This window comes from Moschus berezovskii, chromosome 3, assembly GCF_049115385.1.
Source record: "Moschus berezovskii isolate FMDL1 chromosome 3, NW_MosBer_1.0, whole genome shotgun sequence".
NCBI classification, from domain to species: domain Eukaryota; kingdom Metazoa; phylum Chordata; class Mammalia; order Artiodactyla; family Moschidae; genus Moschus; species Moschus berezovskii.
The window spans coordinates 336,658-349,567 of NC_142462.1; the positions used below are offsets into that span (position 1 = coordinate 336,658).

Consider the following 12,910-nt stretch of genomic DNA (forward strand, 5'->3'; position numbering starts at 1 on the left):
AATAATAAACTTTGTACCTGTCTTTACAGCTTTTGTCGCTTTAAGAAATTCCGTTTTCAGTGAAGGCACTAGTCAGGCCAACTTTGCTTCTAGCCCTAGCTCTTGACGGACCGGTGGCTAGGACTCCGGTTTTCACACAGGAAACCAATTCTTGGACAGGCAACAAAGATCTTGCTTCAGGCCACCAGTCACTGCTGTGTCCTTGAGATCCAAACGTCTTCTCCAGCAACAAAATACAAAGAAACAATAGGGGACAAAAAAATAACTGCATGTATGCCCGTTGGTGGAAATTGTGGACGACAAGATACAAAAAGACCGAAATCCCAGCTGTCATCTCTGAAGAGCTGGTGCCAAAAACAGGGTGCCCGGAGCAAAAGCAGGGTACTGCGCATTCCCCCTGCACACACACAACACCAGGAAACACACAGGCAAACCGCCTGAGCCAGTCCTATAGCCTGACCCCTCCACCCGTCCCTAGCCTCACCCCGTGGAAGGAACCAGCACACCACCCCTCCCCCCAGGGCAAACAGGGGAACGTGTTACTTGTTTTGCTGCAGCAGGGATCCCAATAAAGCCTTACCTGAGTTTCTAGTCTGTCCTCTTATCAGTTTCTATCGATTGAAACCCAAATAAGACGGTAGGTATTGCAAGGGGGCATCAGAGGGCAGACACACTGAAATCATAATCACAGGAAACTAGTCGATCTGATCACATGGACCACAGCCGAATGTGGTCCACTGGAGAAGGGAATGGCAAACCACTTCAGTATACTTGCCTTGAGAACCCCATGAACAGTATCAAAGGGCAAAATGATAGGATACTGAATGAGGAATTCCCCAGGTCGGTTCCGTTCGTTCCGTTCCATCGCTCAGTCGTGTCCGACTCTTTGCGACCCCGTGGACTGTAGCCTACTAGGCTTCTCCGTCCATGGGATTCTCCAGGCAAGAATACTGGAGTGGGTTACCATTTCCTTCTCCAGGGGATCTTCCCGACCCAGGGATCAAACCCGGGTCTCCCACATTGGAGGCAGACGCTTTAACCTCTGAGCCACCAGGGTGCCCTTATACTGCAAAGAGATCCAACCAGTCCATTCTAAAGGAGATCAATCCTGGGTGTTCATTGGAAGGACTGATGCTAAAGCCGAAACTCCAATACTTTGGCCACCTCAGGCGACGAGTTGACTCACTGGAAAAGACTCTGATGCTGGGAAAGGTTGGGGGCGGGAGGAGAAGGGGATGACAGAGAATGAGATGGCTGGATGGCATCACCGACTCTGTGGACATGAGTTTGAGTGAACTCCGGGAGTTGGCGATGGACAGGGAGGCCTGGCGCTGTGATTCATGGGGTCGCGGAGAGTCGGACACGACTGAGCGACTGAACTGAACTGAACCGAAGGTGGTGGTTTAGTCACTAAGTTGTGTCGGACTCTTGTGACCCCATGGACTGGAGCCTGCCAGGCTCCTCCGTCCATGGGATTCTCCAGGCAAGACTCCTCGAGTGGCTTGCCATTTCCTTCTCCGGGGGATCTTCCCCACCCAGGAATCGAACCCGGGTCTCCTAAGAACCCTTGATAAATACATAAGCTGAAAGCCATCAAACAGCTAGTCTGGACTGGTCCATCTGGTGTAGATGATTAATCAGGTAAATATTTTTGGCTATGTGTGGCTGCTCCAAAACTTCTTGAAAGTTTGGTAGTGAAATACATGGGGCACATTTCCGTGTGTCGTACCTGCCAGAGTCCTCCCTTTGACACCTCTGAGATAGCTAAACCTAATTGAACTACATTCCTCATCAGGATTTCTCAGGTTCATATACCACCCTTTTCCTTGCCTCATAATTATTTTTTTTCTTCCATAATTATGTAATTTATTTATGTTATTCTTGACTGCTGGGTCTCGCTGCTGCGCCTAGGCGTTTCTCTACTTGTGGCAAGCAGGGGCTACTCTGTAGTTGCAATGCCCCGGCTTTTCTTTGCGGTAACTTCTCTTGCTGCAGAACATAGGCTCTAGGCTAGCGGGCTCAGTAAGGTGTGGCACGCAACACATGGAACATTCCCTCCTTGCAAGAGATGAAACCTGTGTCCCTGCATTGGTCGGCAGATTCTTAAATATAATTATTATAATTAATTATTCTTAAAATAACACTTCATTTTCTCTTTGACACAGTATTCACAGTTGAAGGTCAACTTAAGATAATGATTGTGAGCAACATATAAATAAGTAATCTGAGAGTGAAGGAAAGCCAAAAGTCTGAGGACAGCAAAAATAGCCCAACAAATATTTCGAGTTTACTTTGCCTCCTAGCCCAGGCCAAAAGAAAAGAATAAGTATCAACATCACATTAGCCATACCCAAGTGGTTTTAAACGTTTGACAAAAGGAGGAATAAATAACACGTGTCAAGTTCAAAGAGTATGCACTTCCAAAACGATTACCGATGTACACCAACCTGAATAACCAGTGAAGCTTTACCAAAGATCTAAGGTACGATAAACCACCAGACCGTGAAAGGCTTCCTCGTGACTTCCGTGACAGAGCTCAGAGCGATCACATACACACACACCCCTCCGAAGAACTGGGTTTGCTTTTTTGGGAAGGAGGGGTATGGGCCTGACTTCTTTCACTCAGCGGAACGTCTATGAGATTTAACCATAGTTTTCGGGTAGTTCTTTGTCTCCGTGTGTGTTCCTTGAAAGGATGTATCTCAGTATACTCATCTACTGTGGAACATCTGAGCTGTTTCCAGTTGAGGATATTCTGAAATGGTACCATACGAACATTCTTTTATGACTTTTCAAGGACATACACATTTCCCTAGGGTAGCCCATTCCAATAAAATAATGACCTTTAAAATAAAAGGATTTTCTCCCCAACAATGTGGGTCGATTCAGAAATAGCGGGGGAATCACAAAGCAGGACAAGTAAACCATGGCCAAAGCATAGGCAGATTGCACCCAAAGAGAAGAAGGAACATTCTTTGAGAGAGAGAAGCCGAGAGGACTTGTTTTGAACCATAGGACACCCGAGAAAAGGGAAAGATCAGGGTGGTGGCAGTTGCTCATTGGCCGAGTTGCTGATACAAGGTACGTCTTTTTCTGTCCGGGCCTATCGCTGATAGTTCTTTCCTATTGATGATTCTTCTGTTTAGGTCTAGGATTGACGATTCTTCCTGTATTTGAACTTGAGTGGTAATCCATGAGAGCTCCCCCTTCTGGTCTCCTGACTCAATTTTAGTGAGGTTTCCCTTTATTAGCATTACACCAGTCACCTGGAATTTAGTTTTCCATTATAATCTGTTTAAAAAGTTTGTGAGATTTACTGCATTAAAAAAGAATCTCATCATCACCACATGTGACACTAGAAACACTCCAAGTGTTCAGTCGTTACCCGTGGCTTGTGCCTGTCACACTGGACAGCAGAGGTCAAATACATAGCAGAGATGCAAGTACGATTTCTGGGCCACAGCACACGACAGTGTATGCAGGACCCTTAGCTGATGCTGCCAAATCGCTCTCCAACTTTGTTGACCTTACTAACACTCCTTTTAGAAACGAAAAAGAATTTCCAGTGCTCACCGTCCTGTGAAATTTTGGTATTGTTTGCCTTTTCACTTTTCTTTCTTAAGTTTATGGAGGTGTAATCTACATAGTAAAATTTGCCAACATTAGACTATTTTACACTCTTTACTGTGATATCGTATCTCTGCAAAACTGGATTTTGGTAGTTGCTAAGATAGAAAGCAAGTGCCATGCAAAAAATAAATGGATGCTGAATAAGAAATAAAGCGACGCTTCGAAAAAGCTTGAGAAGCTGTGCAGCACACAACATGAAGGTTATGATTCCAAAATGTCAGAGCACTGAAAACAACAAGCCACTGTACCGAACTTTCCTCAAGGGAACACGTGGTAATACGCCCAGCATCAGCCATAAACGAACAGGAGATAGAAATATTTGTAAACAACAACAGCCTTCCCCAACCAAAGCGGTATTTCTGCCATCAGCCAATCTACCAGAAAATTAGGGCAAACGGGAAGGACAGAGAGAGGACAAACTTGCAGGCAACGAAAGATGATTCATTCATTAAATCAATTTAATATAGTCAAAGGATTAAAGTTAACTATAGATCATGAATCTGTCATTTAAGCAGACACATGTTGGAACACGAGAATGTTGGAATCATATATTGGTATATATGGAATCATATATTACAGGACACCTACAAATATATGCCACATATTGTAGGGGGAATGATTGAGTCCGCTGGTATCTAGAATTGTAACTATTCATTCCCCTGTAAAGATATTAGCATATTCAATATACTTCAAGACATACATTTAAACGTTTAGACGCTGAAATACTCATCGGCTCTGTTGGCTTATCTGAGCAGCACAACCAGCATAGGAAACTTAGGAAGTCCAATGTAATTCAGATTTTCAACCTAAATAAGCCCAAGATGTAAATACTAAAATATTATACCACCATTATTTTCTACACCCTTGTAAGATAATCTGAAAATACATAAAGAGTTGGTGTTAGATCAAAATGAGGAAAACAAGGTAATTTTTCTGAGTCACTTGCACGAAAAAAGGAAACATGAATAAACATTTTGAAGGCCCTTATGTAAATTATTTAAGTTGTTTAAAAGTATTAAGAATCATCTGTTATCAGTTTCATTCCTTCATGGTTGCTGTTCCAAGTAATCAAGACCATTTACTCAATCTACAGCGAAATCTTTTTTTTTTCCCTTGACACAAATTTAGCAACAAAAGTTTCCTTATGGAAATACTACATGGAAGCATACACAGTAGAGTATTTTCCCCAGAAATTCTTCATTTTTTAATTTTACATTTATGGAACTGATTATCACTTTCCTTAAGAGAAGTGACACCTTTAAATTTTGAGAGGCCTAACTTGTCTGTTCTCCCCAGAGTGAGAGAAAGTGTATTGACTTGTTTCTGAGAAAATATGTTTAAACGGGGGGAAAAGATACATCGAAGCAGTGGGCCTTGCTTGACTTCCCTGGGGGTGCAATGGGTAGGAATCTGCCTGCCAATGGAGGGGAAACAGGTCCGATCCCTGGTCTGGGAAGATTCCACATGCCACACAGCAACCGAGCCCTGGGGCCGCCGCTGCTGAAGCCCATGCGCCTGGACTCTGTGCTCTGAAACAGGAGAAGCCACGGCAACAAGAAGCCTGCACACTCCAACTCGAGAGAACCCACACAAAGCAACTAACTAATACGGGGCAGCCAAAAATAAATAAAATAAATACATTTTAAAACAAATTAGCGAGCCTTATTTAAGGTGAAAGCAGAGTCAGTGATGTTTATTAACAACACTTGCTTGCCAGTGTGGGAAACAAAATGAAATATAATTAAGCAACATTGGAGGAATCTCACTGAGGAAAATAGGAATTCTGTAATACACTGATGAGGCCCCAGTGTATAAAATTGTGCTTGAAGTCATTCCTCCTGCTGCTGCTGCTGCTGCTAAGTCACTTCAGTCGTGTCCGACTCTATGCGACCCCATAGACGGCAGCCCACCAGGCTCCCCGGTCCCAGGGATTCTCCCGGCAAGAACACCGGAGTGGGTCACCATTTCCTTCTTCAGTGCACGCAAGTGAGAAGGGAAAGTGAAGTCACTCAGTCGTGTCCGACTCCTAGCGACCCCGCGGACTGCAGCCCACCAGGCTCCTCGGTCCATGGGATTTTCCAGGCAAGAGTACTGGAGTGGGGTGCCATTGCTTTCTCCGTGAAGTCATTCCTAGTCATTCCTTTCTCTTGAGGGCTGAACTTGCTGACAGTTCTGGGAGTATTCAATCTTGATTTGCAGGGTTGTCAGAAGTGCTCACGTTGCTGACTTCACTGCTTCTTTTCAAAGATATAAATGTCTTTTCCTCTGCATTCTGTAGTCTGGTTTCAACAATCCTTACCTCACTTGTTGAATGTTTTCAGCTATTTAGAAACTTTCATATACCAGTGAAAGAAACTGTCTGTTCCGTGCCGAAAATTCAGTATCCTTCCTGGGTTAATCTCTTTTACTAATCTTGAGTTTCTCATGAGGGAACTATTGCATCGTAAGATCATCCTTACTGTGGATAGGACACTTGTGCAGTGCTCGACTGGTGTAGACTGGGCCCACGTGGATTTTACCAAACGGTGGAAAGAGGAGAAATGGACAACTTCTCACTGCGGCTGTGTCGCATCCCAGGAAATCCCAGAATCATCAAGACAAGCAGCAATGAAAAAAGCCTCACGGTCCAGAGTAACTGTCATCTTCTACCTCACAGGGAACGGGCCCCTGTCAACCACCACTCAATGTGGATTATCCCCAGAAGGTCACTTCCGAAAGTGAGACCAGATTCCCACACTGAGAGGAGAAATTGCGGGTAGGCGCGCTGAATCGCTTCAGTCCTGTCCGACTCCGTGCAACCCTATGGACGGTATCCTGCCAGGCTCCTCTGTCGGATGGGATTCTCCAGGCAAGAATACTGGAGTGGGTTGCCGTGCCCTACTCCAGGGGATCTTCCTGAGCCAGGGATCAGAACACCATGTAACTTACGTCTTCCGCAATGGCAAGGCAGGTTCTTTACCACTAGCGCCACCTTGTCAGTGATGAACAAATCAGAGAGAGAACACGTTTGTCCCCAAACCACACAGTACAAAAACGTCAAAACGCACAGTCTCTGCACATAAGATTTACCAGAAGAACAGAGCAAACAGGAGCCAATAGCTCTGCCAGGTCTGAAGCAGGAGCCTGTGAGGGGCAGGATTCCGCGGGCTCTCACGACATGTCTTGGATGGGCTAATTTTTATCAGTTCAGTTCAGTCGCACAGTCGTGCCCGACTCTTCCAAAAAATAACCAAACCAAAAGACTGCCAAGGAATAAAGTAAACGGGGTATTTCATGGTAACACCCCGCTTTAGAGGAGGAGGGACAGGCATCAGAATTTTTTTCCCCCCTCAAGTTAAAAGTGTAACCAAAGTTTGTAAATAAAAGAAGAAAGGGGAGAAGGAAAAAGCCTCTGGGATCAGTGAGATTTTTCTCTTTGGATAAGTTGCTCGGCAGAAAGAGGTCATCGCGGCCGTCTTCTCTGGAGCCGGTTGACCAGGTCACCAGACAAAACAATGGACAGTTACTGGAGGACTTTAAAAGTGTTCAGTGACTAACTCTCCACCATGAGCAATAGCGTATCTCTGTGTAATGCCACGGCGTCCCTCTATTGTCTCTCCCCTTAGTTGGGTCAGGAGGCCACTGCTCCCTTTGTGAGTTAAGAGAATCATAGAGAGATGTATAGAAAGATCGTTGTGTTGCCAAAGTAATTGAAGAAAGGGACACTGAACGACTGGAAACTAATTTGAAATACGATTCAGTGTCCCACTTCTGTGGAAGGCACATTTGCAGGATTTACCAACTTAAGAAGCATATAAACACTAGAGGTAGGAATTGCACTTCCAGGTTTCTACACTGTGGAAATAAAGAAGAGAAGTCGCTCAGTCGTGTCCGACTCTTTGCGAGTCCATGGACTGTAGCCCACCGGGCTCCTCGGTCCATGGGATTTTCTAGGCATGAATACTGGAGTGGGTTGCCATTTCCTTCGCCAGGGGGTCTTCCCGACCCAGGGATCGAACCCAGCTCTTCCGCATTGTAGGCAGGCGCTTTACCGTCCCAGCTACCAGGGAAGTTGCACAGGTGGTCAGAAGCCTGAGTACACTAATGATGGTTGCAGCATATCAGTCATCACAAAAGCAGGAAACCAAACAATACATGAACCGTGTAGGACATGCCTTTCTGAAAAATAATGCAGAGGCTAATGATGATGGTGGGTTCACTGATAACGTTATTGACAGAACAATTGCTAAGTGCTGGCCTCCTTCTACAGGCGAAAAACCTGGGGCACATAAGGAAGCACTTACTTGTCTAAGTCTATGTACTTGGCAGAATAAAGACTTGACCCCACCGGAAAGGGGATTCCTTGATCTCGCTCAGGAGGTCCTGAGTTAGGCAAGTATGAGTGAATAGGAACACACTTGCACTTGCAGAGAGTATAGGGCTGGAAAGGTGAGTGGCAGTCCGGAGGTGACTAGGACGAGTGGAATGTCCAGGTAATAATCGGCGTGGAACCGCTTGAATGGTCGTCAGCATTCAAGGAAAAGCTCGAGTGGGTTCATAAAACCGCCACCGCCCGTCCCTGGGTGGGCTCGAACCACCAACCTTCCGGTTAACAGCCGACCGCGCTAACCGATTGCGCCACAGAGACAGCAACGCACCGGGCCCCTCGACTCCTTGTGCTGGAGACAAGAATTCCCAGGACGCGTCTCCCGCTCCGCAGAGAAACGGTGCCAGTTGCGAAGCCTCGGAAAAGCGGGAAGATGAGAACGGGGAATCACACTGGACCTGAGACTGGGTCAAGGCCAGGAGAAGACGACACAAAACACCATTAGCCTAGGACAGCCACCCCAGCAGACAGGTCCGAAAAGCTCTTGAGAATACTCCCCCTCCCTTTGGTGCATTTCCCGCCTGGTCCACTCATCCTCCCACGGCAGGAAAGAAGGCTTCCCCTCTGAGTTCTGGGCACAGAGAGCCAGGCACGAGCCAAGGGGGCAGCTGCACTTCCCCATGGGTCTTCCCGAGGTAGGCGGTTCTAGCGCTCAGGCTGACCCAAGACCCCACTGTCCACCAAGACGACCCGGAGGAGTCCGGATAGCAGACGGTCCTGGGGGTGGGGAGTCGGGGATTCCTACAAGCGCAGAGCGTGCCTGGCCTGCACTTCCTGGAGAACCGAACCGAACTCCCCCTGAAGCTTCTCTGCATCCTAAAGAGAATGGATTTCAGGTTTCCATGGAGAGAGTGAGAAAGCAAGCGTGGGAAAATGTGAACTGTGCAGTTGAGTACAGAATACACGATGTTACTATTCTTGTAACTTGGATGTACCTTTTGGGGGGTTTGGGGTTTGGTTTTTGAATGACTCTTTGGAACTCGAGTCCCTGATTCTCTTTGGATGAAAACTCTATAAGGAAGACTCTGGGTTTCTAACAAGCAGGGAGAAAAGAGTGGAGAGGAGAGCTGGGCAGCCCAGGCTGTTCACTGCATCCGGGGAGTCTCCTCCGGGCTGCCCGATGTCAAAGACCCTGAGGCCGGGACTCAGTGGCATTCGGGACTCCGTGCAGACGCTCTCGTGCATTGGACCTTGAAACAGAAGACAATTCTGATCTGGGCAGGCAGACTCCGAGGAATGGAGAAGAAAAGAGTCTTCTTTCCCTGACCGGGAATCGAACCCGGGCCGCGGCGGTGAAAGCGCCGAATCCTAGCCACTAGACCACCAGGGAACCGTAGGGAAACACCGAGGTGGCTGTCCAGGTGAAAACTGACAGTGGAAAGATGAAACCAGAGATGCAGAGAACAGGAAAGGAAATGTCCCAGCGCCCCCATGGCTGTCTGCAGCTGTGCAAGGCTCCCAGCCCTTGACCCGCTGCTCATCGCCCTTCAAATCCCCGTTCCTGGGCGACGCTGCTCGTTCGGAGACCAGGTCACAAACTATCGGGTTGGGTCCCTCATGGTCCAGCTCCAGCGCTGTGTGCTGCCGAGGCCAGGTCACGCTCTCTTTGTGAACCTCGGTTTTCCCTCCAGTCAGGCGCCGACTTGGCTTTCAGCGGGCGATGAGCGGATCCGTCTGCCTCCAGATCTCTGACCTGGCCTCGGGGCCTCTCCTGACGGCCGCACGGGTACCGGTTCCTTTCCCTCCGCGACCGGCTCAGTTCGTGGAGCCTTAAATTCTTCACATCCGTGTCTTTGGCTGGAGCCCACGGTGAGACCTGGTTGCGGTCTCTTTTCTTCTACCAGGGAGATGAAACTGCTCCTCAGGTGTTCCGAGGTGGGGGAAAGCAAGTGAGCGTCTCGGGAATGAACTCCATGGTTTTCAGAGACAATCTGTGAGCACCTGGAAGAGACCCAGGCGCCCGACAGGGAGCCGAGGGGGTTTCCGGACGTAAAGGTGACTCGAAGTCAGTCTTGACCTACCCCCCCACCACGTCCCCCGCCCCCGGGATGAACCGGGCCTGGACTCACAGGGACTCGGAGCAGAGAAAGAAAGGAGGGCTGCTTCCTAGTGCTGAGTAGACTTGCAGGTGGTCACCAACTCCTCCTACACCTGCGTCCTCTGCTTCACCCCCGAGTCTTTGGAACCTTTTGGTTTTGCTAATCAGAATGCCAATCACGGCGGGGGGACGGGGGGAGGGGTTGGAGTGCAGGGAAGAAAATAAGCGCTCTGTTTCCGCCCGGTTTCGAACCGGGGACCTTTCGCGTGTGAGGCGAACGTGATAACCGCTACACTACGGAAACAGGACGGCTGGGCCTGCCTAACACTGCATCCATGAAAAGCCGAGGTCCCGCCATCAGTACCTACGCCACCAATTTCTAATATTCAAACAGGAACCTTGAAGCCTCAAGCTCTCTCGGGCACGGAGACGGCGGCTCCCGCGGGCCCTGCTTTAGGGTTCCTCCTCTCCCCTGGTGAGGACCCTCGGGCCCCCACAGGCTGCCTTCGGGGTCCCGCACCCAACGCAGAGTCATCAGACCCTCAGCTCCGCACCCGATCGCAGGGATCGCCCCCCGCCGACTCCCCAGCCCCCGCAGGAAGCCGGGGTGGGCTCGAACCACCAACCTTTCGGTTAACAGCCGAACGCGCTAACCGATTGCGCCACAGAGACAGCACTACGGGCCTTTTCTGGACTCTGTATGGAGTAGACACTTACTCATTCCCGGGGTAAGTCCCCTGCCCCCGGGGAATACGGTACCACGTCCTTGCCCCCTACCCGCCACAGATGCCAGCGCCCTCAGAGATACCGGGATCCAGGGCTCGGACCCTCCGGGCCTGAACCGAATGAGATCCAAGGACAGCTGAACACCCAGTGGGCTCCCATGATGGCTCTTCCCGTATCCTCGCCTACACTCAATGAATGAGACTTTGCCCACCCTGGCCAAGGCCTCCGGGGCCGAGGTTGTGCTTAGGTTTCCTGTGTCCCCCCCCCCCCCCGGCGACTTCCACCAGGACAGAGGTCGCGGGGATGGGCGCCCTGTGTCCGCACGCCCAGGACAGGGTCTGGCACTCACCGGGACGCTCTAGGACTTGGATGAGTACATTGTCGTCTTTAGCCCTTCCTCCCATTAAGACCCCCGAGAATGGAAGGAAGTACGCCAAAGTTTTCGAAGAGCGAAAAGTTCTTTTTAAAGGCCTTTATGCCGGTGGTTAGATTTCGCAGCATCCCGTGAGGCGGGCCACGGCAAGGTCTCGGGTGCTCCGGCTGTGCCCAGCTGGGTAGGCTGCGTTTTGTGGGGTCCCCGTGGGAGCGGGGAAGGGCGGGAAGTGAAAGCCAAGCGGGCAAGGAGGGTTTGGGAGGAAGGCATTGAGACCTGCCAGGATCCTGGGCAGGGATCCCGAGAGAGGAGCGTTGTCCCAGTCCGGTAACAGAGTGGGGAAGGAGGGAAAGAGCCGGCGCCGGCAGGAAAGCAGGCGGCGAGGCAAGGCGGGGAGGGGAAAGGTGAGAGGGGAAGGCCAGGGAGGGGCGAATCAAGCAATCTGTGCTTCCAGCGGTCCCTGCGCCTTCTCGCGCCTTCTCTCTTCTTGCTCTTCTTCCCATCCCTCCAGCTGAGAAATGTTGACACAGCCACATCTGAGAAGAAAGACCCAACGAATCCGTGCTCGGGAGCACAAGCTCCGGGTTGTGAAAATGGTTCTGCCCTGTGTGGCCTTGGACAAATACGGAGAGCTCTGGGTATCTCCCTACTTTCTTGTGCAAAATGGGAGCAATAAGAGCATTCTTCTCCATTCTGCTGTTGTCAGATGTGCCTCGGTTTAGAAACTGCTGGATCAATAATGCTATAGGCAGCAAACTCATAAATACTATTATCATAATCCTCTGAATCTTTTGACAACCACTATCCTTATTTACGTCGCCTGAAAGTAGCTTTCTGCCTCTGGAAATGTCTGTAAACTGATTGCTCTTGCGGTTTGCTCCGCTGAGGCCAGACCACCCCCTTCATCGCCAGTTCTCTGCTTGCTAGACGGGGACCCATGGGCAGGTTGGAGGAAATGGGAAGCGCACAGAGCGGTGGGGAAAAGGAGCCTTTACGCAGCCTTTGGAGAGGCCTCTGGGACCGCTGGGGTCCTCCCGCTGCCTTCTTTTGGTTTCAAGGGAGCTCCAGGAGGGCAGGGAACTCGTGGCGGTCGCTCTTGTGTCCCCTCGCCGAGAACAACTTGAGGGCCTCCTTACTCGGTCTCCCAGAGAGCCTCAGAGAGCAAGGTATTCCTGCTTCCTGGGGTGGTGGGAAATATTCCCGCATCTTCCTCCTAACTGTGGAAACCGGAGGTGGTGGAGGAGCGCTAGCGACAGAAGAAGGAGGTCCGGAAAGACAGGGTGGACTGGGAGGGGAAGGGGCTGCAAAGGGGGGATGAGGAGAAAGAGAGCGAGGAAGAAGCGGAGATGAGAGCGAGGTGGAGCCGTGCAGAGGGAGGCGGAGAGAGTGGGAGGACCGGCGAGAGGGAAGCGGCAGTGGAGGAGCGGGAGGAGGAGGAGTTGCGGCCCCAGGGTAGTGCTGTTCGCGGGCCCCCAGCACAGGCGACTCCCACCGCATACATCCCCAGCAGCTCCTCAGCTCTCAGATCCAACACCCAGGCTTTCGTCCCTCAAAGACTGCCTCTCCAGCCATCGCAGTTCTAGCCTCATCTGATTTTTCTCCCTGCCCCTTGTGAGAGCCTGGTTCTCTAAGTTTCTCGGCCTTTCCGTGATCTGTCAACATACTTCCCGGGCGTTTCTTCTCTTCCTATATCAGCCAGAGACCATTACCGGTCCTTGCACTAATAAACTTTGACCGACCTTCAGGGGCTCCTGGAGGAGCACTTTCTGTTGTTTGT

At 50.0% G+C, this 12,910-nt stretch overlaps 3 non-coding genes and 1 pseudogene across 3 annotated transcripts; all 4 read right to left on the reverse strand.

Annotated features, from left to right (window-relative positions):
* Window positions 1-8,183: 8,183 nt before the first annotated feature.
* Window positions 8,184-8,257, reverse strand: TRNAN-GUU (transfer RNA asparagine (anticodon GUU)). The gene has a single exon. It is a non-coding gene; the product is annotated as a tRNA-Asn (tRNA).
* A 997-nt stretch (window positions 8,258-9,254) lies between these two features.
* On the reverse strand, window positions 9,255-9,326 carry TRNAE-UUC (transfer RNA glutamic acid (anticodon UUC)). Its single transcript has one exon. It is a non-coding gene; the product is annotated as a tRNA-Glu (tRNA).
* A 939-nt stretch (window positions 9,327-10,265) lies between these two features.
* Window positions 10,266-10,338, reverse strand: TRNAV-CAC (transfer RNA valine (anticodon CAC)). The gene has a single exon. It is a non-coding gene; the product is annotated as a tRNA-Val (tRNA).
* Window positions 10,339-10,807: 469 nt separating this feature from the next.
* Window positions 10,808-12,039, reverse strand: LOC148778274 (uncharacterized; annotated as a pseudogene).
* Window positions 12,040-12,910: the final 871 nt, after the last annotated feature.